Source organism: Scyliorhinus canicula, chromosome 3, assembly GCF_902713615.1.
Source record: "Scyliorhinus canicula chromosome 3, sScyCan1.1, whole genome shotgun sequence".
NCBI classification, from domain to species: Eukaryota; Metazoa; Chordata; class Chondrichthyes; order Carcharhiniformes; family Scyliorhinidae; genus Scyliorhinus; species Scyliorhinus canicula.
In genome coordinates this window covers 55,230,807-55,255,511 of record NC_052148.1, presented here as the reverse complement: position 1 = coordinate 55,255,511, position 24,705 = coordinate 55,230,807, and the positions used below count along the sequence as shown (strand labels likewise).

Genomic DNA, 24,705 nt, shown 5'->3' with positions numbered 1-24,705 from the left:
GATCCTCAAAATAAGCCTTGAACTTCATATGAATGTCATCACTAAGATCGCCCTTTCCATTTCTGTAACATCATCTTACTTTGACCCCATCTCAGCTCATCAGCTGCTGAAACCCACATTCATGCCTTCATTACCTCTGGATTTGACTACTACAACATGCTCCTGGTTGGTTTCCCATAGTCTACCCTATGGAAACTTTGGTCATCCAAAATTCTGCTGCCGTTGCTTAACTTGTGCTAAGTCCCAATTGCCGATCATCCCTGTGCTCACTAGTCTACATTAGTTCCTGATCATGCCATGTCTTACTTCTAAAATTCTCATCTCTGCATTCAAATCCCTCCATGGTCTCACCCTCCCCCATATCTGTAATCTTCTGCTGCCTCACATTCCTCCAACATATCTGCGCTCCTCCAATTCTGGTCTTGTATGCATCGCTGATTTGAATTGCTCCACCAATGGTGGCTGTGCCTTCAAGCTCTCAAAGACTTTGTACCTCACTTTCCTCCTTTATGCATAAAAACTTACCTGTTTGACCAAGTTTTTGTCACCCAATTTAATATCTGCTTATGTAGTTCAGTGTCATAGTTCATTTTATAATGCTGCTAAAAAACCATCGTGGGTTGTTTTACTGTGTTAAAGGCGCTATTTAAACATAAGCTGTTTTTGTTAAATCTCAGCTGAAATGTTGCTTGCAATGTCATTTAGATCAAAGATTATAACTTCAATTCCTTGAAATAAAGCTACCTTTATATTTTTAAAAAGGAAAAAAAAAAACGAAGATCAATATGAAGCATGTCAAACCTTTGTTGATTAACTGCCCATCAGTGAATAGTATGAACAGAGTTGGAATTGTGTGCGTTTTAAAATGTATTTGAAAGTCAAACTTTAATCAGTACACCCAAAAGTAAAGATACAGAGTAAGCAATTAACCTCGTAATTTGGGTTGATGTTGATTTTAATCATGAATTTAATTTCTAAAGTTGAATTTAATTCAAAATACTATAGCATTATATACATTACCAAAGACCAAAAGATGCCAGAAAATAGTTCAAATCAGGAAAGTAACTTTGCTGCTGTGGTGCAGGCTTGTGCATTATTTTAGATGTTGCGTGCTCACAACCACGTGATTAGCTCTGCTAAGTTACAAATGCACAGGCAAGAGTTCTGTATTCCATGTCCTCAGACCTGCCATTGAGATGCTACAGCCTTTTTTCTTGCCTCCAGTTGGTCAGATTGCTAAGTATTAATTCAAAATCTCATTATGGCTACTGTAGGCAAAGAGGTGAGATCAGGATGATCAACTCTTCTCTAGTTAGCAGAACAGTAAATGATGATTAGATTCTGCAGAATTCCCCCCGAGTCAGTGCTAGCAGACATCAATAATTATGTACCTCAAAGTTTGCTTACTTGTAGGTCAGTTAAGAGTACAAAACTTGGACATCCCTCCCCCTGCCCCCAATGGCTGGACTAAGACTCTCCATCAAGGGAAAGCTTGAATGCAAATGTCAGTCGGATTCAAGTTCTTGTCTGCCAGTTAACAGTCCAGTGCTGCAGTTTTTTGGCTTCGTTAATATGAAGCTTTCGGTCAACAAAGTAAAATGGAGTAAAATTGTTTTGGCAAATGACCTATGCAGAATGGCAAATAGGAATGCATTATTTCAGAGGTACCACTTTAGTTTACAGATATATAAACAGAGGCATATTAAACAGGTTATGCTATGACCTCATTAATGTTTCAGTTGTACATTATCCCCTTTTATTAAAAAAAGACAAACTGAAGACATTTTGCTGGCATAAAGGCAAAACCTACAAATTTTGTCTGAGCATAGCTTCGAATGCTATTTGTAGCCCACTGATTTCTATGACTGGGATGTTAAAAACCTATTCATCACTTTGATGTATTAGGTATACAACAGGATTAATGCCGGTGGCAATGTAAAAACTAAAACCATAGGAATCACAATTAATGAGCTGTGCCTCTCTCAGCTACTGAATAAAACACTTCTTATAATTAACTCTTTAGTCTCCCAAACACCCTTCGAGAAATGTACTTTAATGAAAAAAATCAATTGGTTGAGGGGAAGCATGTCAAATCCAAAATATTTTTTAATAATTTTAACTCTCTATATTGTCTAAGAAAATACTCAACTCAAAAAATATATTTGTACCTTTATTTCTTTGCTTTCAGGAAAACCAAAAAAGAAAACCCATTGATAATTAATGGGTGACATGTCTAGTTCTTCAGACTCTCCATCCTAATTTATCTTGTAGTATTTTCAAGATATATGAGGTATTCAGGATTATACACATTTTTATTTACCAGCCCATAAAGCATCATCCTCCATTTTGTTAACCTTGGCAGTCAGTGCCTCATTTTTGTAATCCCAATTCTTCACCATAATATCCCTCAATATCCTTCCCACCCGATAGCTATATCCCTTCTCTCTAAACAGCACACACTTCAATTGATTATAGATCTGCAGCTGGGGCAGCGTATTCCACATTTACTTTAACTGACCTCAGTTGAGATTTCATGTCCTTTTTGTTCTACTGGAGGAAGAGTTGGCTGGCAACACTGTGAACTCGCCACAATATTTTAAATTTATCCAATGATCCCCTTTATCTCACGCATAGGAAATACACTAAATATAACAGTTCAGATAAACCACCATGCTAACAATCCCTACAGTTCAAACAATTTGTTAACGCTTAACACTAATACTCAGTTGACCATGGAAAACTGAGTGGAACAGGTATTGTGGTTTCTTACTTTTCTTCATAATGTCATTACTGATGATGTGTTCAAGAATATTTGATGCCACTGGTCAGTTAGGATGCATTACTGCCTTGAGAGAATATCGAGAGCAGATGTAAAATTTGTTGCAAGCTGGACGGAACATTGGCCTGCATCTTGCGCATTACAGGCACAATTATTTATTACAACATGGCAGATAAGCAACAGGTTGGCCTTCTACTTCATGGAAGTTGCCAAGCGCTCCTTTCGCTGTCGACGCTTTGCTTCAGCTTGTCGAGTGATTAAACGTAAAGTGTTCAACTCCTTCCCAGGTGCATTCCCTCCACTTCGGGTACTCCTATGCTGGGGATTCCCAGGCGTCGGGTGGGGATGTTGTAATTTTTCGAGGAAGCTTTGAGGATATTCGTCAGGTGGGCTCACTTGCCATGCCAAAGCTCCAAGTAGAGTTCTTGTTTCAGGAGTCGCGTGTCAGGCATCCAGACGCTGTGGCATTCCCAGCGGAACTGATCAGGCATCGTCAATGCCTTGATGCTGGGGATGTTGGCATGAGCGAGAACATCAAGGCTGGTGTGCCTATCCTGGCAATGAATTACCAGGATTTTATGTAGGTGTTGCTGGTGGTATTTCTCCATGCTGTTGAGATGCTTGCTGTACATAGTCCACATTTCTGAGCCATCGAAGAGGGTGTCTATCCATGAGCATGGTGCCAGGTCTGTGGTCCTCGGGTGGGGGGGGGGGGAATTAGAAGTGCAGTGTGGCGGGGCAGGGCAGATTAGTAGAGGGCCTTTGTTGGGTGTTTAGTGTTTCATGCAAGGTCCACGCTCTCATATACCTCAGCGAAGGTGTTGACAATGGTTATGGTCTGCATACAGTAGTTCAATGAAAGAAGATGGGATGACATTGGATCTGGCCTGCCGACAGCAGAGGTTGGGCAGATACCCATTCGTTTTGTGGTTTAGCTCCACTCCAGCTGAACGTTGCTGAGAGTGAGATGGAGTCTTGCTGCAAGGAAGTCGGAGAAGAGCGGAGAGGACGTAATTTCCATGCTGGTCCAACCACCCCTGCCAGCAACCTCTTATCCAACAAATCAATTGGGGAACACACCTGGTGAACATGCAAACAGAATGAGAATTCCTTCGCCCTCCCAAATCACCACACGTTTACCCCTCCTATCCACTCCGTAAACCCCAGCAGTTCCCTCGCCAGTGGCGACACCTTCCAAGGACTTAGGACGCGACCGATGTACCTATGGACCCAGAACCGTATTTAAATCCCATCGCACCCCGCACCCCCCCCCCCCTCCCCCCCTCCCCATTAATCATCCAGTGTGTACCCAATTCGGGGACCTTCATAAACACCTTCTTCACAAACTCTGCATCATCCTACTTGGGTGCATGTATATTCACCAATACTACAGGTGCCCCCACCAACCTCCCTCTCACCATCACAAATCTGTCCCAGGATCTGCCATAATATTACCTGTCGAAAATGCCACCCTCCTACTAATCAGCACCGCTACCTCCCCTGCCTTCAGCCCCGAATGGAACACCTGCCTCACCAAACTTTTCCTCAACCTTGTTTGATCAGCAACCTTTGAATGAGTCTCCTGCACCAACACCATATCTGTCGTCAAGGTCTTTCAGTGCGCAAAGACATGGGACCTCTTGGTCGTCCTATTCAGTCCCCTAACGTTGCAGGCGATCAGCATGGTTGGAGGGCTCCAGGCACCCCTTCACATGATCAGCCACATCCACCGTTTAATGGGCTCTTCCAGGCCTGTGCCCCACCCACCTCCGGGGCCTCCTCAAGATGATGGCCGCTATTCCCCCCTAACCAATTGCATCACACCAACACCCTCCATGTCAGCGACCTATTCTCTCCCCTCCCCCAACCCTAGCCCCCAACGCAAATACCAAATGATCCAATGTCCCAGCCCTGCCTTTCCACAGCCCAAAGAAAGCAAACCCTCCTCTCCCAAGCACCGCACTCCCCCCCCCCCCCCCCCCCCCGGCAACACCCCTCATCAACACAATATTAAATACCGTAAATCAGCAGATCATGCAAATGCTCTTTCAAGGTTTCTGGTGAACACTGATTCATTTTTAACCGCCGAGTTACCTATGAATCACTTTTTGTTACAGTCTCTGTAGAGACCAGTATTTCTTCTGAAATTCCAGTTGTTTGCTAAACAACGAAGCCACAAGATTACATCGTTTAAAACAAGATTTTTTGCCACACAGTCAAACAAAGCAAACACTAAATATTATATTTGGTAACAATTTACATTCTGAAACCTCGAATCAACACAAGTTAAACATTCATTAACAGGCAAATTGAAATCAACTATAAATCACAAATTACAGGATAAATGGCAGGTATGGCAATGTCAGATCTTACAACGTGGATTATCTTTCTCCTGCCTTCTCTCCATAACTCCTGATCCCATCTATCTCTGTCTTAAAGACACTAGTGTTCAACTGCCTTCCCTGCTAATCAACTTCCAATCAACTCTAGCCAGCTCATCTCGTATGGTACCTTTACTCAATGGTAAAAACATTACATCTGATTCCAGCTTCTCCCTCTCAAACTGGAGTGTGAATTCTATCATATTGTGGTCACTGCCCCCTAAGGGTACCTTCACCTTAAGATCCGTAATCAATTCTGCCTCAACTGAAAAACAGCGTCCAAGTAACTCTCCACTTTGCAGAGTCCAAAGCTCAGACCCCAGCTCACCAACTGTGAGCCGAATTTCCTCAAGCAATCAACACTTGCTACAGATGTGTTTATTTGGAACCATTATGGGGTCCCATCACCCCCCCCCCCCCCCCCCCCCCCCCCCCCCCAATCATGCAGGTCACATCGCCTGGCCCAGCATCTCGATTTTATTCAACTACTTTTAAATTTTGTTTATACCTGAAATTTCCAGCTGGTTGTTAGCCTTTTTAATCTGTAAATTTTTTTCTTGTTACCTTTAATCTGAAAACAATTTGGAATAGGTAACGCAAATTACCAGTTACTTACCGGCCAATGAATTTACCGTTTCCAATGACATCACTCCTGGATTGCTTTGAAAACTCAGCCCGCTGTCCAGAGGTTTGACTGGCAACTCCCGCTCTTTCTAAATCTCTGCTCTCCCACTCTTACCTTAACTCCCAGCGTTCAGAGCAAAGCAGCACTCTGTGCAAGGCACTGAGAAAACTGTTTTTGTTTCATCTTCCTCTGCTTAAAGAAACCGGTCTGAACTGGTTTACCAATGGCCCTTGTCTTTCTTTAAATCTGAAGTATTTTCAAATTTCCACCAGCAATTTGTAATCTAGTAAAATTACCAGCAATATATGTTAGATTTTAAAAGAATTTAAAAAACTTAAAGGTTGATCCTCTAAAACTGCCACTCTTAACTTTACTCGCAGCACTCGAGCAAAACTGCGCTAGTAGCTGGTTAGAACTGGTTTCTCTTTCCGGCACTGGCTGACTCACCTCTGTAGAATTTCCAATAGCAGGAATACAGGTGGTCTTGTTAAGTACACAAAGTAAGCAAAAAGGTATTAGCTTGAGACAGTGTGCAAGCTTGACAATTTGTTAAATGAGGGAGGAGGTGCTGTTCGAATCTTTTGCAGAGAAGGAATGGTCCAGGTGGGAGTTGGAGACTAACTGTAGGACGGGAGAGCTGAGTACTGTAAACATTAATCAGGTGAGCAGGCAGATCAGTGTTTAGCGAGTCTTACGTATTTCTCTCTACAAATGAGGGCAAAAGTTTAACCTGATACTGGGGAGGGAAGTTGTATTCAATTTACAGTTTATGGCCAACAATGACAAAAGTATGATTGGAAGGCACAGTGCCTGCAAACATAGGAGTGCATCGGCAAATAAGAGGTCCGAGTAGGTAAAAACACAGAATTAAAGGCCGTTTATCCAAATGTCTGCAGCATTCATAACCAGATAGAATAGTTTATAGCATAGAATATACAGTGGTTAGCACTGCTGCATCACAGCTCCAGGGACCCAGATTCAATTCTGGCCTTGGGTGACTGTGTGGAGTTTGCACTTTCTCCCCTTGTCTACATGGGTTTCCTCCGGGTGCTCCAGTTTCTTTCCACAGTCCAAAGGTGTGTAGATTAGGTGGTTTGACCATGCTAAATTGCCCATCAGTTTCCAAAACGTTAGGTGGGGTTGCTGGGATAGGGTGTTGTGGGCTTAAGTAGGGTGCCCTTTCCAAGTGCCGGTGCAGACCCGATGGGCCAAATCGCCTGCTTTTGCATTGTAAATTCTATGATTTCATGATTCTATAATAGAGTATGCTATAACAGCATATTACAAGGACATGGTTGCAAGGTGACCACGGGAGAAACCTGAATATTCAAGGATATTTGACACTTTGCAAGGACAGGAGGAAAGGAAAAGGATCTGGGTTGGCTCTGTTGTTAAAGGACGAGGTCAGTACAATACTGAGAAATTATCAAGGTTAAAAAAATCACAATATAGAATCAGATTTGTTGTGAAATAATAAATCGCAAAGAAAAAAAGTCACTGGTGGTAGTCGTTTACAGGTCCCTGACAAGAGTGAATCAATACAAAACAGTATACGTCAAGGAATACTGGGGACGTACAGGAAAAATACTTCAATAATTGTGGGTGGCTTTAATTTTCACATTGATTGGACAAATCAAATTGGCAAAGGAAGCCTGCCTGGAGGATGAGTTTGAGCATTTTGGGACAGTTTCTTAGAACAATACATCCCAGACCCTGCCAGGACCAGGCTAATTTGAGCCTAGCAATGTGTTGAGACAGGATTAATTAGTAGTAAAAGATTCTCTCGGCAGGAGTGATCATAACATGATGGATGACGAAAGGAAATAAAGAGGGAGAAATTGGAGTATGGCAGCAGACTAAATATATTTTAAAAGACAATAAAAAGATCTGTGTATAGGAAAATCTGATTTAACATTTTAGGAACGCAATTACAAAGAGCAACCTTAAATGAAACAACATTCAGCGAGTCAAGTGTTTCCTTTAAAAACAATGTAAAAGCTGTAATTAGATTCTACAGAACCCTTCTTAACATAACATTAAAACATTACTGTGAGCTGAAATACTTTAAATTCCTAAATTCTGATAGTCATAAATGAAAATAAATTTTCAATTCAGAAATATGCAGACTCTGTCTACTTACTTCCGGCTCAACGTCACTTCTGATCGCTGACCCACCAGCTTTCCACCTCTCCTGCCCTCTGACCCTCCCAGTCGCTGCCGATGGTGCTCACCGAGCCTCCCTCTTAACAAACTTCCCTCTCGCCGAATCCTCAATATAAGCAAATGCTTGTAAGATGAGCAGTGAAAAGCAGGAAGAGCGGCTTTTTGCTGCAGGGTTGCAGAAGCAAGCAGCAAGCTGGAGAGGTGGAAAGAGGGAAGTTCTGCAGCAGCCAAGAGGGCTGACGAAAGTAAAGATCAGTGAGTATTTTGGTTGGCAGAAACCATGAGGGTCAGTGAGAGGCAATGTCAACACTGACCATGAGGGTTGGTGAGAGGGAATGTCACATCGGCAAGAGGGAAGATCATTAGCAAATTGAGAGAGGCCAGGTGACTGAAAGGATCAGCGAGAACATCAACAGCATCCGGAAGAGTGGTGGCCGAGAAGATCCGCAGTGACTGGGAGAGTCAGCGTACATGAGAGGCAGCTCCAAAATGGTACTGATCGGGTCACATGGCCCAATCACAGACCCAGCATTAAGACAAAATTCCCAAAGCGAAAAATGAACACAGGCCCTACTAGAACATACATGCAGAAGGAGGCCACCCGGCCCACCGAGTCTGCACCGACTCACTTAGGCCCCCATTTCCATCCTATCCCCGTAACCCAATAACCCATCCTAACCTTTTTGGAAACTAAGGGCAACTTATCATGGCCAATCCACCTAACCTGCACGTCTTTGGACTGTGGAGGAAACCGGAGCACCCAGTGGAAATCCACGCAGACACGAGGAGAATGTGCAGACAGTGGTCCAGCAGGGAATCGAACCTGGGACCCTGGTGCTGTGAAGCTCACTGACGTTAAAGATGAATGACTGACAAAAGAAAACTAAAAATTGGACTTACTATTGTTAGGATCCTGAACCAGACATCCAAATTTTGGTGTGGTCAGGTTTGGGACCAGTAATACTTGGTTTAAAATTGACAAAGTTTGAAATCCCGGAAACTTATCAAGAGAATAATGCCACACAATTCCACGGTTATAAACAAACCAACATAAACTTCACTGTAAGAAGTCAGAAACGTAAAATAATTTACAATATATGATTTATACTATCACATTCAGAACTAGCATGGAGGTACATGTGAATTAACAAGCAACCTGTGGTCAAATACCCTGCACAATAAGTGGCAGATGTGGCGAAGACAGATCTCAAGGATTTGCCAGTAACCCACCGGATGTCCATGTCCACTGTGAGTTACACAATCTCTTTATTAATGCATCTCCCTCATGAGAGTTTTCAAGTCTTCATTTTCATCGATCGAGTCTCTGAATTCCAGCAAAGGTCACTCTGACTTGTGCCTCAATGATTGCTCACCTCCCAATGATTTAATCTATTCTACAGAAGCTGCATTCCACCACCTTCCCAAGGCTGCATTCCAGCACCAACTCCAGCACTTCAGCCACCCTGAGCAGAAAACCACTGCTCCAAAGAGTTACCTTTGCCCAACGGCCTGCAACACAAAGTCATTAACCTTCCACTACCTTGTCAGCTCCTCAGGCTTCTCTGAGCCCTACCTACATGGAGCCAGCACTCAACTCCTCTGTCATCCAAAGCCTCTTTTTTTGCTCCTCCCCAGTGGTTTCTCTCACTGGTGGTCTTCACATAATGGTCTCTCATTTTCTCTCTCTCTGGGTCCTTTCTATGGTACCTCCTTCTCTGGATTACCCTCCGAGTCCTCTCTTTCTATCATGGGATTATTTATGATGCCATACTGGATCCCATGATGGCTTTTTTTGCATTCTGCAGGGACCCTACATTACAGATGACTGAGCCCGTTAACTGCAAAAAACAAAGATAAAACAAGGAGAAGTGTGCACAGCCTGTCACTCTAATTAATGCGCTCCATGAATGCACCCAAACTTTTCAGCCTGCCATGGAATGAAGTCCTCTATTCTGCCAAAAGCAAGCTAAGTTCATGTTTTGTAATTGTATATCAAAAGATAAATAGTACTTAATGCGAGGGTGAGACTGAGGAATTAAAAATGAGCAATGGAGAATGGTAAATTCAATTTGTATTAAAATTCAATGCAGAAGATACAAAAAAGCACTCCAAGAGGAGGAGAAAATCAAAAGCAAAAAGGAAAGGAGGAATTTAAATGATAACTGGAAGAAAAAGCCACGTGAATAATAGTGGGGCTGGCTGACCAGTCCCCTTGTTAGGAAAACAAACGGATTTCCATTTGTAAACATTAGAAATAAGGTATAGTTTGAAGTATAGTTAATTTAATGGTTTGATACTCGAAGGGTAAAACCTGTAGTGAGATTAATGCTGCACAACGGTATTTTATGTGTGGGGGTTGTTTGTTACAACACCCTGGGTCAGTGCACAGTCAATTCCATCCCCAGCACTGCAGCACAGTGGGTAGCACAGTTGCTTCACAGCTCCAGGGTCCCAGGTTTGATTCCCAGCTTGGGTCACTGTCTGTGCGGAGTCCACACATTCTCCCCGTATCTGCGTGGGTTTCCTCCGGGTGCTCCGGTTTCCTCCCACAGTCTAAAGATGTGCAGGTTAGATGGATTGGCCATGCTAAATTGCCCTTGGTGTCCAAAAACGTTATGTGGAGTTACTGGGTTATGGGGATAGGGTGAAGACGTGGGATTAAGTAGGGTGCTCTTTCCTGGAGCTTTTTCAGACTCGACGGGCTGAATGGCCTCCTTCTGCACTGTAAATTCTATGAAATTCTATGACCCAAATCACAACACGATTGAAGTTAAATTTCATTTTAAAATACCCGAGGTCTTCGGCTGCCCAATACCGACAAGTCACCAGGTTTGTAAATTCAAATACGATTAACATTTTATCAACAGTAACTATCACTGTCCATGTGGAGTTTCCATATTCTCACCATGTCTGCGTGGGTTCGCCCCCCCCACAACCCAAAGATGTGCAGGGTAGGTGGATTGGCCATGCTAAATTGCCCCTTAATTGGAAAAAAATGAATTGGGCACTCTAAATTTATTTAAAAAAAACAGTAACTGTAACTAAATAAGCAACTAACACAACTTGTTAACTACTAACTAATCGCTACACACCCCCCCCCCCACACTCCCCCCCCCCCCCCCCCCACACACACACACACAGACTTTTAACTCACCCCACCCTCTACACACAAACGCACACACATGGGAAAGAAGTGTGTAAATTAATGATGAAATTAAAAGTATAAGAGTCTTTGTTTCAGATGGACATCTTCCAGTTCGCTTCTTATTCAGTCTAGACTTTAAGATGAATTTGGCTAAATCGCTGGCTTTTAAAGCAGACCAAGCAGGCCAGCAGCACGGTTCGATTCCCGTACCAGGCGCCGGAATGTGGCTACTAGGGGCTTTTCACAGTAACTTCATTGAAGCCTACTCCTGACAATAAGCCATTTTCATTTCATTTCATCTTTTCTTCCAGCTTGTAATGGTTTTCACTGAAAACTCGCAGTCATAGAGGGTATGAGAGAGAGAAAGAGAGAGTCTCTTTTCAGGGTCAAAAGCTTCTGCCTTCAGACAGGAGGCAACAGAGTAGAGAAAGAGCTGCTTCCACCTTGAGGGTCCAGTGACTGCTCCCGGATTCTCTCCGAAAGACCCCACCTGACAGCAATCAATCGCTGACGATCATTGGGCAGAAAACAGTGCCCAATCCATTGGCCACCAGCCAACCAATCAAAACAAACCCCTCCAATCTCTTCAATACCATAAAGTCTGGGTTCTTCTGCCCAAAGTACAAAAATTCATAACACAGTGTATTATTTTGACACTGAGTTCTTACTCCTCTGCTCAACTTAATAATAATAATCTTTATTAGTGTCACAAGTAGGCTTACATTAACGCTGCGATGAAGTCACTGTGAAAATTCCCTAGTCAACACATTCCGGCGTCTGTTCGGGTACACGGAGAGTCAATTCAGAATGTTCAATTCACCTAACTGAGACTAGTGGGAGGAAACAGGAGCACCCGGAGGAAACCCACGCAGACAGCAGACTTTGCCCCCTCAGGGACTTCCGGAATCTGTCACATTATGATTGAAGGATCTTCTTTTTTCTGCCTCCATAGTTCAGGCAGTGCCCTATTGGGCCCCCTCCACTACCCCCCCCCCCCACCCCCCTCACCAACCCCCCCTCCACCTCCCTCCTTTCCCTTTTTCACCACCACCCCTCTTCCCTCCTCCCCCTTATGTTGGCACCGAGGCAAGAGTATCTGGTCTCTCCAGTGCAAAGTTTAGTGCTTGTACCATTTGTTTTTGTACAACTGTGCTTCCCCCCCCCCCCCCCCCCCCCCCCCCCCGCCCCTGTACATTGGTACAGAGGTGAGGGTACCCAGTTTCTCCAACACAAAGTTAGTGTTTGTACTGTTTGGCCTTGCGCAACTGCAATATTTTTGATTAAAATATTTCATGGGATAACCCGACCAACCACACCCACATGCTGGGCATGTCCCAGATTTGTTGGGTTCTGGACAGTCTTCTTCAAGGCAATGTCCAAGGTTGTGGGAGGATGAGAGTGGAGCCGTGCCCAAAAGTGGCAGTCTTCGAACGGCCGACTCCGTAGCCTTTGCTTCTCTAATCGCACATCGGAGAATCCTGCTCGGCTAACGATCAGCAACTGCTGCAGACCAGCTGACAGACCTATCGGAATTTCTCCACCTGGAGAAGATTAAGTTCACCATTCGAGGGTCAGAGGATAGCTTCCACAAAGCATGGAGGCCATTCACAAACTTGTTGCAGGAAATGTTCGAAGGTATCAGCTAATAGAACTGGGGAGGCACTACGCTTGGGAGCCAATGGGATTCTGGGAGCAGATGGGAAATGGAGTGGGGGGGGGGGCATCGCCACTTGTAAATAACAGATAACTACACGTTGTACAATGAGGCTGGAAGAGGACCCTGAAACTGCGAGTGAACGGGCGGAGGAGGACCATTACAAATTGAGTACATTGTAATCGGCTGCAATAGTGTACATGTTAGAAATTTCAATAAAACCATGAAACAAAAGAACAAAGCTCTGCGGTCCTGCCTCATCCAGTGAGAATGGTAAACAACCCGGTAACTGACAAGTGAATGAAACTCCATGAAACTTCCACATCCTGAAACTTGTTTGAGTCTGCATTGGGGTATTATATCATTTAGCATTTGCAGCCAGAAGACTGAACTGCACAATCCTGCACAGCTTCCTCTCAATTACCACCAGACATTATTACTGCCCAACCCACCCGATTCACCCACGGTAGCACAGTGGTTAGCACTATTGCTACAGAACGATAGGATCCCAGTTTCGATTCCCACTTGGGTCACTGTCTGTGTGGAGTCTGCACGTTCTCCCCGTGTCTGCGTGGGTTTCCTCCAGAGGTGCTCAGGTTTCCTCCCACAAGTCCCGAAAGACGTACTTGTTACGTGAATTGGACATTCTGAGTTCTCCCTCTATGTACCCGAACAAGCGGAAATTGGCGACTAGGGGATTTTCACAGTAACTTCATTGCAGTGTTAATGTAAGCCTACTTGTGACACTAACAAAGATTATCACTTAACAGCATGACATTGGGCACAGTTCATTGACCACAGTAACAGAAATGGGTTCTGACAATTACCTTGCTAAGGATTGGATGATATTTGAATCAGGCACAGTTGTGACACTGAGGAGTCCAATGCAGAGAAAAATGGGGATAACTTTAATCCGGTCATTTACCAAACTGTCAGTCTACTCCCAATCATCAGCAGAATAATTATAAGAATCATTTGTACCAACAAATCTATTCATTAATGGTAATCACTGTCATTGGGTCAAAATCCTGGTGTTCTCTTCCTAACAGCTCTGTGGGTGTACCTGCACCACATGGACTCAGCAGTTCAACAAGTTGGCACATCATCACCTTCTCAAGGGTAATTAGGGATGGGCAATAAAGCCGACCTAGCCAACAACGCCCACATCTTATGAACAAATAAACAATGTATTCACGTTTAGCCAGTATGGTTTGGCTTCAGAACTCAGCACAATCTTGCTCAGACATGAACACAAGTGCTCAATACCACAGGAGAGAGGAAACTGACTGCCTTCAATATAGGCAACATTTGATAAAGAAAGTCACCAAGGAACCATAGCAAATCCTGCATTACTGGATGTACAGGACAAGCCTCCAGTGTCCGCACGCATAAAGAAAATGGCTGTCTGGGATGTTAGAAGCTAATCATCAAAACTGTTTAGAAATCATTGTACAAGTTCTTCAGTTATGCCTTCTTAACCCTGACACATGCAGATGCCATAAAGATCTTAAATTGACGTTTAATGTTTGGCCTAATCCAAGTTTGTATTGACTATCATGCAAAACCATTTTCTTGATCTTCTTGAAATAAATTGCAGTGTTGCTCACTCAAGGAATAAAGAATAGCCTTCTAAGTCACATTAATTACTCTGCTAATGGTGATTCTTAGTTATTCACAGACAGCACAACCATCAGAAGGTCACAGATTTGAAAATGGATCAATTATTTTGGAACTTAATTCTCTTAGTAAGCACCTTGAATATAGATAAATTAGATTTTTAATCTGGGTTGGTAATCCTACAAACTGGTTGAAGACAACCAGCTAAATGCTCAGCAGGAATTCAATAAACAAGACATGACCAAATTAATTAAGGCAACAAGACGGTAGCAAACTAACATTTGGTGACCAAGCATTTGCCTGCCTAGGCAATCAGCTCTAAAATTCCCTTCCTAAACCTTTCCACCTCGCTCAGTCTTGAAAGAAGATACTCTTTAAGATCTACAATTAAACTCCAATCAGCTCAATGAGAAGAATTATGAAACTTCTGTCTACTCATGAACAATTTTGAATGTTTGTGTTGGAATCCTTACTTTACTGACTGAAACTTGGTTCCTGTGTGGTAACATGATGCCCATCACGAAAGCTTCCCCATCAGTCTATATTTTCCACCACAAGTTCAACCTAAGATGTTTACTCAGTGTGCTGAAAAATATTAGGTAGGAGATGTGGGGCAAGTGACAATCATTACAAGAATGTACAACTTAAAACTATCAGTGTGGTGGTGATACTCAAAATAAGTAACTTCAGTAACTACACATTCATTCATCTTACGACCATTTCTTGTAAATTATCAATGAGGATCATCTGTGCAACTGTAATATTGGGCGCGACTGAACGGAAATTAAACAGAGCCCGTGTTGAGTGTGTTCAGCCAGGTGTTTCCCAGCGTTGGCAGCACTGAGACTGACCCAGCTATTAAATGTGATTCTGCTTCATTTCAGGGACTCAGCAAGGAACGCTCCGCCTAGGCCGCACTAACGAGCTCCTCTCTAGACCCTCCACTGCAGCCTCTGGAACGTTCCCCCCCCCCCACCCCCCAACACACATCACTGACCCAACTCACCTCTAAAGGGGTCAGTGAGCCCCTTGCACCCACCTCATAACGGCAGGACACCACTGGGCCCCAACCCCGGAGAGGGCAAATGCCACCTCGGCACTGTCAGCCTGACACCCTGGCAGTGCCCCTCCCAACCCACAGTGCCATCTGGACACCCTGGCAGTGCCCAGAGGGCAACCACACGGGGGGCCTCCAATCGTCTGGGAGACTGGAAGCCCTCCCCCCCCCCCCCCCCCGTGTCATTTTGCCTGATCCACACTGATCAACAGTGCTAAGGCACTTGCTTGGGGTCTCCGAGGCGCAGGGGTTAGATCCCCTGCCTTGGGTAACTGAAGCGAGAGCATATTCAAGTGAGCCTGACTGTACACTTGGATATGCAAATGGCCGGGATCCAGATCACGACGTCTCGCGAGATCCTGTTACATCTTGCAAGGCTCAACGGGTGAGGTAAATCTCGCGGGACACCTCCGGGTTTGGCACGGCCAGTACATCACACCCATAATCAATAGCAGTCAACATGGAAGCACATGCCTAACACACCTTCTCAACTTTTTTTTAGGAATGATCTGTGATAAGCCCTATGAAGCAATGTTTGTTGACTTTCAAAATACACCAAACAAGTTAAACATGGTAGGATATTAATTAAACTCAAAGGTTTGGGGATTTAGAATAAACCGTATAATGCATGAGAACAGTTGGTAATGAATGGTCAGTCAAGGATTAATTTCAGTGAGACAATGGGGCAGCACAGTGGCGAAGTGGTTAGCCCTGCTGCCTCATGGCACCAAGGTCCCAGGTTCGATCCGACTCTGGGTTACTGTCCGTGTAGAGTTTGCATATTCTCCCCGTGTTTACGTGTGGTTTCATCCCCACAATCCAAAGATGTGCAGGGGAGGTGGATTGGCCACGCTAAATTGCCCCTTAATTGGAAAAAAATGAATTGGGTACGCTAAATTTATATTTTAAAAAACTTCAAAGACAAGTAGAACAGAGTTGGTTGCCTCAGGGTCAATGCTACTATCGATTTTAATTTATAAAAATAGACTGGATTCAGAAACTTAAAGAGCAGACATTTGCAGATGATATGAAATTATACGGAGCAATGGAATAGGACAGAGGCAACTCAAATTACCGCGTTTCTAAAAGCAGAAAGGACAATGGCTGAAGAAACTTAACACAAGAAAATGTAAAATGTTCCAGAGGGGAAGGTAGCACAGATGACACAAATCACTCAAATAATTCCCTGGGAGTCTCAATAGATTCAGCAAGAGGTCCAACCACCAAAACCAATATACATTGCCTTAACAATAGAGTACAAGCTGAAGAAATAACAATGAAATTCACAGTGCTCTGGTCAGAGCATTATCTTGAATGCCATGTCCAATTCTGGGAATCAGAAAAAAAGAGAAACAATTTAAAATTAGAAGCTTCTCCAGTCTGATCTTAGTATCAGAATATAAGTTTTAAAAATACATGAGAAAAATTGACTTTACAGCCCAAAAGAAGGTGTTCGAGTGGTGATCTGAAACTGTAGATTGTTAAAATTATAGAAAAAGCTAGCCCTGAATATCACTGTAAATTATGGGAGTAGAAAGAGAGAACACAAGTTCAATCTTGTAAGAGATAGCATCAGCATTAAGATCAAGAAAATTCTTCTCACTCAGTGACCTTACAGAATATATTTCCAGAAAGATGTGGAAGCAAAAACACTCGAGCCATTTTAAGATCTGTAATCGGAGAGGACGTAACACTTTTATAATGTTTTGCATGGACATTCCTTCTTCAATTTTAATTATTTTATGATCTTGTAACATAGAACCAATCCCAAAGAAGGTGGCAGGATTAAGGTCATTCAATATATTTTTTAAAGGAATTAGATTAACATCTGCTAAAAGCAGGACTGGGCCATGACTTGACCTCCCCCACTTGTCCACCACCACAAAGAAATCAGAGAAAGGAATTAGATTTTTTAAAGTAGGACGTTGTGAGTGGAAAATCTGTGATAGAATAAGTCTACTTGGCTTCTGGATAAAACGAGTTCGCTAGGCTGAAAGAGTTTGTTTTACCCTGAATTCAACATTTCACATTATAATGGTCAACGCAGTACATCTTATTTCTCCTTCAGCTAATCAATGAGGTAGGGAAGAAAGAGGGAAAAATTCAAGCAAAACGATCACCTTGTTCCAGTTAGGAGCATAATTCAGAAAGTTGAGAGTTCAAGCTCTACTTCAAGGCTTGAACTCATAATCTAGGCTAATATTTGATTTTATTATTGAAATGCAGTCCTTGAGATAAGTCCTTGAAGCCTTGTCTCCTGGATCCAGTGATTTTAATGGATGTAGAAGATTCCACTGCACCTTTCATAGAAAAACAGGGAGCTCTCTTCGTATGCTGGACAATATTTCCTCAATCAGCACCACCAAAAACAGATTAATTGAACATTCACCTTATTTATTTGTTGGGCTAGGCTTTGTGAAAATTGTCAATGTCCCCACATAACAACAATGATGACATTTCAAAAGGTAGTCGACTGCGCACAAATCTCAAAACATCTCGAGACACACAAGACATATGACATAATGCATAGCGCATAGAGAATAACTGCAATGCTCTATGTCTGTATCGCCTATAGCACTGCCATGAAATCATCGTTTTTAATCAAACCAATTTTCTAGACAGTCCTTCATTTGGAATACCAAAGGATGCAAAACCTTAGAAAATCTGCATGCATAATAAATGAAGGTGAAAGGCAAACAGTCAAAAATATGCACAATGTCTTCACCAAAATGTTAAGTTGAATATTGAATATTTTTTGTTGTACAAATCAATTAAGTTGTTGTTCAACTGACTGACTGCTATCACAAAATAATCAAAGCAGGCAGTAGATTAATTCCCTCTAGGGATGTAATAAATAATAACCTTGTTTCTAATACAACACCATTAGCAGATTCATCAGTCTCACATTACACAGCACTTAGGTGATTTCAACTCAAACAGGGTTTAAATACTGATATGCGGTACAATAGCAGCAAAATTATCTTTCCTGTTGTTTGACATTGTTCCTCACATAATTACTACAAAAGCCTATTGTCTCTAAGGAATTAAAACTAATCACAATAATTACCTGAAAATATAATGGAGCTATAAACAATTGAGTGTACTTTTTCTAAGAAACGGAATTTAAAAACCAACAATTACCAAAGGTTTTATAATACAGAGAAGTAAAATAAATTCATGCTGCACCTACAAAGACAGCATGAAATAAAATGTTCCAGATGATTGGCTAATACACATACGGTCAACAAGAAATAATTCCATTGTATGTAACATTCAGTAACATACAAAATAAATATTAAACATATTTCAGTTCAGGGACATGATGAAAGAAAATGGATTCCCAATTTAACTGCTTCATATGGGCTTATGCCCAAAATGTTTCAGCCTCAGCATAATGGTAACACACCCACTTGAGTCACACAGTTGCAGCCTCAAGCCAACTCCAGAAATTTGTGCATGTGACTCTGTCCAGTTTGCGACATGATTAAACCGAGACCCCTCCTATTACAGATGTAAAAGATTCCATGGTTCTATTCTATTGTCTCTTAACCAACTTCACCAATACATATTATTTGGTAATTCATCTCAATGCCAGAGAGATTTTGTTCTGTGTAAACTGCTGCTATTCTGTACATTACAACTGTGATTGTGTTTCATAATGCTCACTGGCTGACAAGCATTTTTGGGCTGACTGAAGGTTGTGAACGGTACAAATATAAATGCAGATCTCTCTTATTTCTCTTCATGGACTCTGGAGTGTATGGCTTGTAATTGCAGGTTTAGTTTTCCACAGATATAGATTTGGTAGCATATGTAGGCTAAACAGCTCAACACTAATCTGTGTGAGCCATGGTTCAGTTCTTTGAAACATAGAAAATAGGAGTGGGATATTCGGCCCTTCAAGCCTTTCATTATGATCATGATTAATAATCCAGCTGAGTAACCGTTTACGCTTTGCCCCCCCCCCCCCCCCCCCCCCCATAGCCTTTTATTCCTTTATCCCCAAGAACTACTGCTTCTTAAAAACAAAATGAAATGAAAATGAAATGAAAATCGCTTATTGTCACAAATAGACTTCAAATGAAGTTACTGTGAAAAGCCCCTAGTCGCCACATTCCTGCGCCTGTTCGGGAGACTGGTACGGGAATTGAACCGTGCTGCTGGCCTGCCTTGGTCTGCTTTCAAAGCCAGCGATTTAGCCATGTGCTAAACAAGCCCCTTAAATGTTTTGGCTTTAACTACTTTCTGTGGTAGAGAATTCCACAAGCTCACCATTCTCTAGGTGAAGACATTTCTCCTCATTTCAGTCCTAGGTGGTCTTCCCCGTATCCTTAAACTGTGACCCCTGGTTCTGGACTCCCCTTCCATCTGGAATATCCTTCCTGCATCTACTCTGTCTGGACCCGTTAGAATTTTTATATGTTTCTATAATCCCCCCTCATTCTTCTAAACTCCAATGACAAAAATTATCTGGAGTCAATCTCTCCTCATACGCAAGTCCTGCCAGGTCAGGAATCAGTCTGATAAGCCTTCACTGCACGAACATCCTTCCTCAGATAAGGAGAGAAAAATTGCACACAATATTCCAGGTGTGGTCTCACTAAAGCCCTGTATAACTGCAGCAAGACATCCTTGCTCCTGTACTCTAATTCACTCACTGTGAAGGCCAATATACCTTTTGCCTTCTTCATCACCTGCTGTACCTGCCTGCATGCTTACATTCAGCAACTCATGTAACAGTACACCGAGGTGTCGTTGCACATTCCCCTCTCTCAATCTATAGCCATTCAGATAACAATCTGCCCTCGTGTTTTTTCTACCAAAGTGGATAACCTCGCATTTATCCACATTATGGATTCTCTGTCCATTCACAGCAGCAAGATTCTCCCACTGCAGTGAATGGGAGACTTGGCTGAGCACCAAATTCTCCGCCTTTGCAGTGATAATGGGGCGGACTGGCAACAGAGAATCCCAGCCACTCAACTTGTCCAAATCGCATTGAAGCATCTCTGCATCCTCCTCACAGCTCACCCTCCCACCCAGCTTTCTGTCATCTGCAAATATGGAGATACTACATTTAGTTCCCTCATCTGAATCATGAATATACGTTGTGAATAGCTGGGGCCCTAGCACAGATACCTGCGGTACCCCACTAGTCGCTGCCTGCCACTTGGAAAAAGTCACGTTTATTCTCACGTTTCCTGTCTGCCAACTAGTTCTCTATAAATCCTAATGCACTATCCCCAATTCCATGCACTTTAATTTTACATGCTAATCTCTTATGTGGAACCTTATCAAAAGCCTTTTGAAAGTCCAAATAACCCACACTGACTGGCTCTCCTCCATTAACTCTAATAGTTACATTCTCGAAGAATTTCATTAGATTTTTCAAGCTTGATTTCCCTTTCGTAACTCCATGCTGACGCTATCCGATCCTGCCACTGTTTAACAAGTGCCCTGCTATTAAATATTGTAATTCTCATTTTCCCCATAACCGATGTCAGGCTGACTGCTCTGTAGCTCCCAGTTTTCTCTCTACCTCCCTTTTTAAATAGTGGGGTTACATTAGCTTTCCTCCAATTCTTAGGAACTGTTCCAGAGTCAATAGAATCTTTGAGATGACCACTAATTTCTTGGGCACTTCTTAAGCACTCTATGACATCATTTTCATTAGAAGATTGTGGATTCAAGTCCCACTCCAGAACATAGATACAAAATTTGAATAACATTTGGTTGTGGTACTGAGTGAGGGAGTGCAGTAAAGGCGGGGGGGGGGGGGGGGGGGGGGGGGGCAACATCTGGATGAGAAATAAATTGTGTCCTTGCGCCCAGGAGAAGGGAAGATATCCTCGGTAGGCTGGCAAACCGTTCAATCAGCATCACAAAAAAAATGATCTGGTCATTATCTAATTGATTGTAAAGTGCTTTGAGATGTCCAAGACTCGTGAAAGACATTATTTGAACGCAAGTCTTTGTTTTCTTTTTCATGGCTTTGGAGACTCAGTTTATTAGAATACCCTCGCATTCTTACCTTATTAAACGCTACAAACAACTGTTTTAATGCGCTGCTAAAATACAATCAAAATAAGCGGGTAATATTAGCTTCTTAGAATTTACAGTGCAGAAGGAAGCCATACGGCCCATCAAGTCTGCACCGGCTCTTGGAACGAGCACCCTACTTAAGCCCATGCTTGCACCCTATCCAGGTAACGCAGTAACCCCACCTAACCTTTTGGGGGGGGGGGGGGGGGGGGGGGGTGTTAAGGGGCAATTTAACATGGCCAATCCACCCAACCTGCACATCTTTGGACTGGTTGTGCCAAACCGGGAGGAAACCGGAGCACCCGGAAGAAATTCACGCAGACACGGGGAGAAAGTGCAAACTCCACACAGACAGATGGTCATCGGAGGCCGGAATTGAACCTGGGACCCTGGAGCTGTGAGGCAGCAGCTATCTGTGCCACCGTGCTGATTGATCTCATCAGCAATGCCATTGAAAACCAATTGCTGGTAACCTCTTGGCTACCATGACAGCATTTAAATACATCTTCAATGATGCCAGAGTTTTGTTCTCTGCTACGTTAAACAGGGAGCATTTCCAGGTGACAATCACACTTTTCTGGCATCAGTCCTGAGCTGGCCTCTATGAGGTTCTACCCATGTTCCCAAATAAAAGCATAAAATGCTAGAAATACTCAGCACGTCAGGAACATAGGTTCCTATGAAAGGTATTGGACCTGAAAAATTTATTTTATTTCTCTGCACAGATTCTGCCCGACTTACTCAGTATTTGTAGCATCCATATTATTTTGCTTTCCTACCCATGTACTTTGATTTCCAGATATGGCTGAGCTTGACACACTACAAATGAGTGAACCATTTTTCTTCTGTTTGGTATCCTTTCTTTCATTCTAAAATTAAAGGGTCTGAATTTTTATAACCTTTCTTTCAGGACAGTTTATTTGGCCCTAGGAATCAGTGACAGTGGTTAGCATTGATGCCTCACATCGACAGGGACCCGGGTTCAATCCCGACCTCGGGTGACTGTCTCTGTGGACTTTACACATTCCCTCAGTGTCTGCGTGGGATTCCTCCAGGTGCTCCAGTTTCCTCCCACATTCCAAAGATGTGCAGGTTAGGTGGATTGGTCATGATAAATTTCCCCCAAGTGTCCAAAGGTTAGGTGGGGATATACAGGGATAGGGCAGACTCGATGGGCCGAATAGTCTTCTGAATGCAGGGATTCTATAAATCAGCCTCTTGATTATTCTGGAAAAACCCTTTAGGGTTGGAATGTTTTCCTTGTGCCAACAGAATGTAGTAACTATGATTAATCCTGAATCACTTCAGCAGCCCTGCCTCAAACGTAACTTCTGAAACATGTGGTAATACTATTTAGTAAATGCGCTTATTTCAAACCTCAAAGTTATTAATCTCATAGAAATCCAGCATTAGGACCATAGAATTCCTCCAGTAAAGACGGTCCATCGAGTCTCTGAGAGAGCAACCTACCTCGGCTCACTCCTCCCACCCTATCCCCATAACCCCACGTAACCTGCACATCATTTGGACACGAAAGAAAAATTTATCATGGCCAATCCACCTGCATATCTTTGGATTGTGGGACAAAACCGGAGCATGCAGAGAAAACCCACAAAGACATGGGGAGCAAGTGCAAACTCCACACTGACAGGCACCTCAGGCCAAATTGAACCCTGGCGCTGTGAGGCGGCAGTGCTAACTATTGTGCCACCATGCCGTCCCTATTCTAGATTTTCTTCTTTAAATTACAAACTCCCCTGACCTTATTTTTGAATTCAACTACACAAGTATCATAAGGCCCTTCAAGAGAACCTTCAGATCACTCACTTAGTGGAAGTTCATTATTGTGTAAGCCTTAATAATAGATCAACAGGTTGATATACGTGGGCAACATCACACAAAAGCTTACACTCTGTCTTCAGCCAGTTTTCATAAATGGTGCCTTCTAGCAGAATCTACTGGAGTTGGAGCTCTGTCTGATTTCTCCTTTCCGTACTCTGAGGTACAATTACAATTATGATCCCAGACCAGACCCCAACAGTTGCTAGGATACTGAACAGAAACCCTAATATTTTACTTTAATTTTGGAAGACTGAGAGGAAAGAATACTTCGCCCTCGGAGTGATTGCACAAAGTAATAGGGATATGGTATATTAGAACAATCCATATTACTAACTGTCTTAAAATCTTCAGCATGACACCAGAAAATAGCTTACAATTCCCCATTAAACAATACTGCTCAATCGTGAATACAGTACCCTTAATTACTGTCTTTATTCCCAATTAAACAACAAGGAAAAAAAAACATCTCAGCTCTGAGTCCACCTTAAATACCAATGACACAGAGGAATACTTGCCAACAGAGTTATTCTTTGAGAAAGCAATCTCTTGACACTGCTTTACAGAAAGAAGTGCTTTACAGAAAGATCGAACTCCTGTCAGACCCATGCAGAAACTCTTACTGGATGTCTGGAAAAGCTGTAACAACTGGCTTGTTTTAGCTCCCCCTTGTCCTCATAGACATCTGCACTGCTTTCAAGACTGTTAATCTCTTTTCAACTAACTTACAGTGAGAGCAGAACTGTTTCACTGTGCACATAGTTTCAGTAAGAAGTCTCACAACACCAGGTTAACGTCCAACAGGTTTATTTGGAATCACTAGCTTTCGGAGTGCAGCCCCTTCATCAGGTGAGTGTTAACCTGATGAAGGAACTTCACTCATCTGATGATGGAGCTGCACTCCGAAAGCTAGTGATTCCAAGCAAACCTGTTGGACGTTAACCTGGTGTTGTAAGACTTCTTACTATGCCCACCCCAGTCCAATGCCAGCATCTCCACATAATTTCAGCCGCACCAGCCAAACCAGAACTTAACTGAAAATTGCTACATGGCTCAGCTCCGCCCAGCAATGACATCATCTCACCAAGCTGAAAACTAATTAACTCCTCAGGGAATCCCGTTAATCAAACAAAACTACATTAGCCCAAGCTTTTTACGATGGCTCCCTCTGGCTCACAGAAGCATTGTTGTATTTTACCCCAGGAATGTTTCAAAACATGATTTCATCAGTCAAACACACTCTAACCCACACCTTTAACCCTTATTTCACCAAATACGTATTATATAATATATCTGAAATTCCTACATTACTCACACTATCAAATGTAGCGTAACAATTCCTAGGTCAACAGGAATCGCCAAACTTCAAATGGATTAAAACACAAGCCTGGTTTGGTTCAGTG

General features: G+C 42.8%; 1 protein-coding gene across 6 annotated transcripts in view; it reads right to left on the bottom strand.

The window, feature by feature from the left end:
• Window positions 1-24,705, bottom strand: part of LOC119962662 (WD repeat-containing protein 7) — an 869,538-nt gene that overhangs the window by 560,523 nt on the left and 284,310 nt on the right. The gene's annotated exons all lie outside the window — the stretch shown is intronic.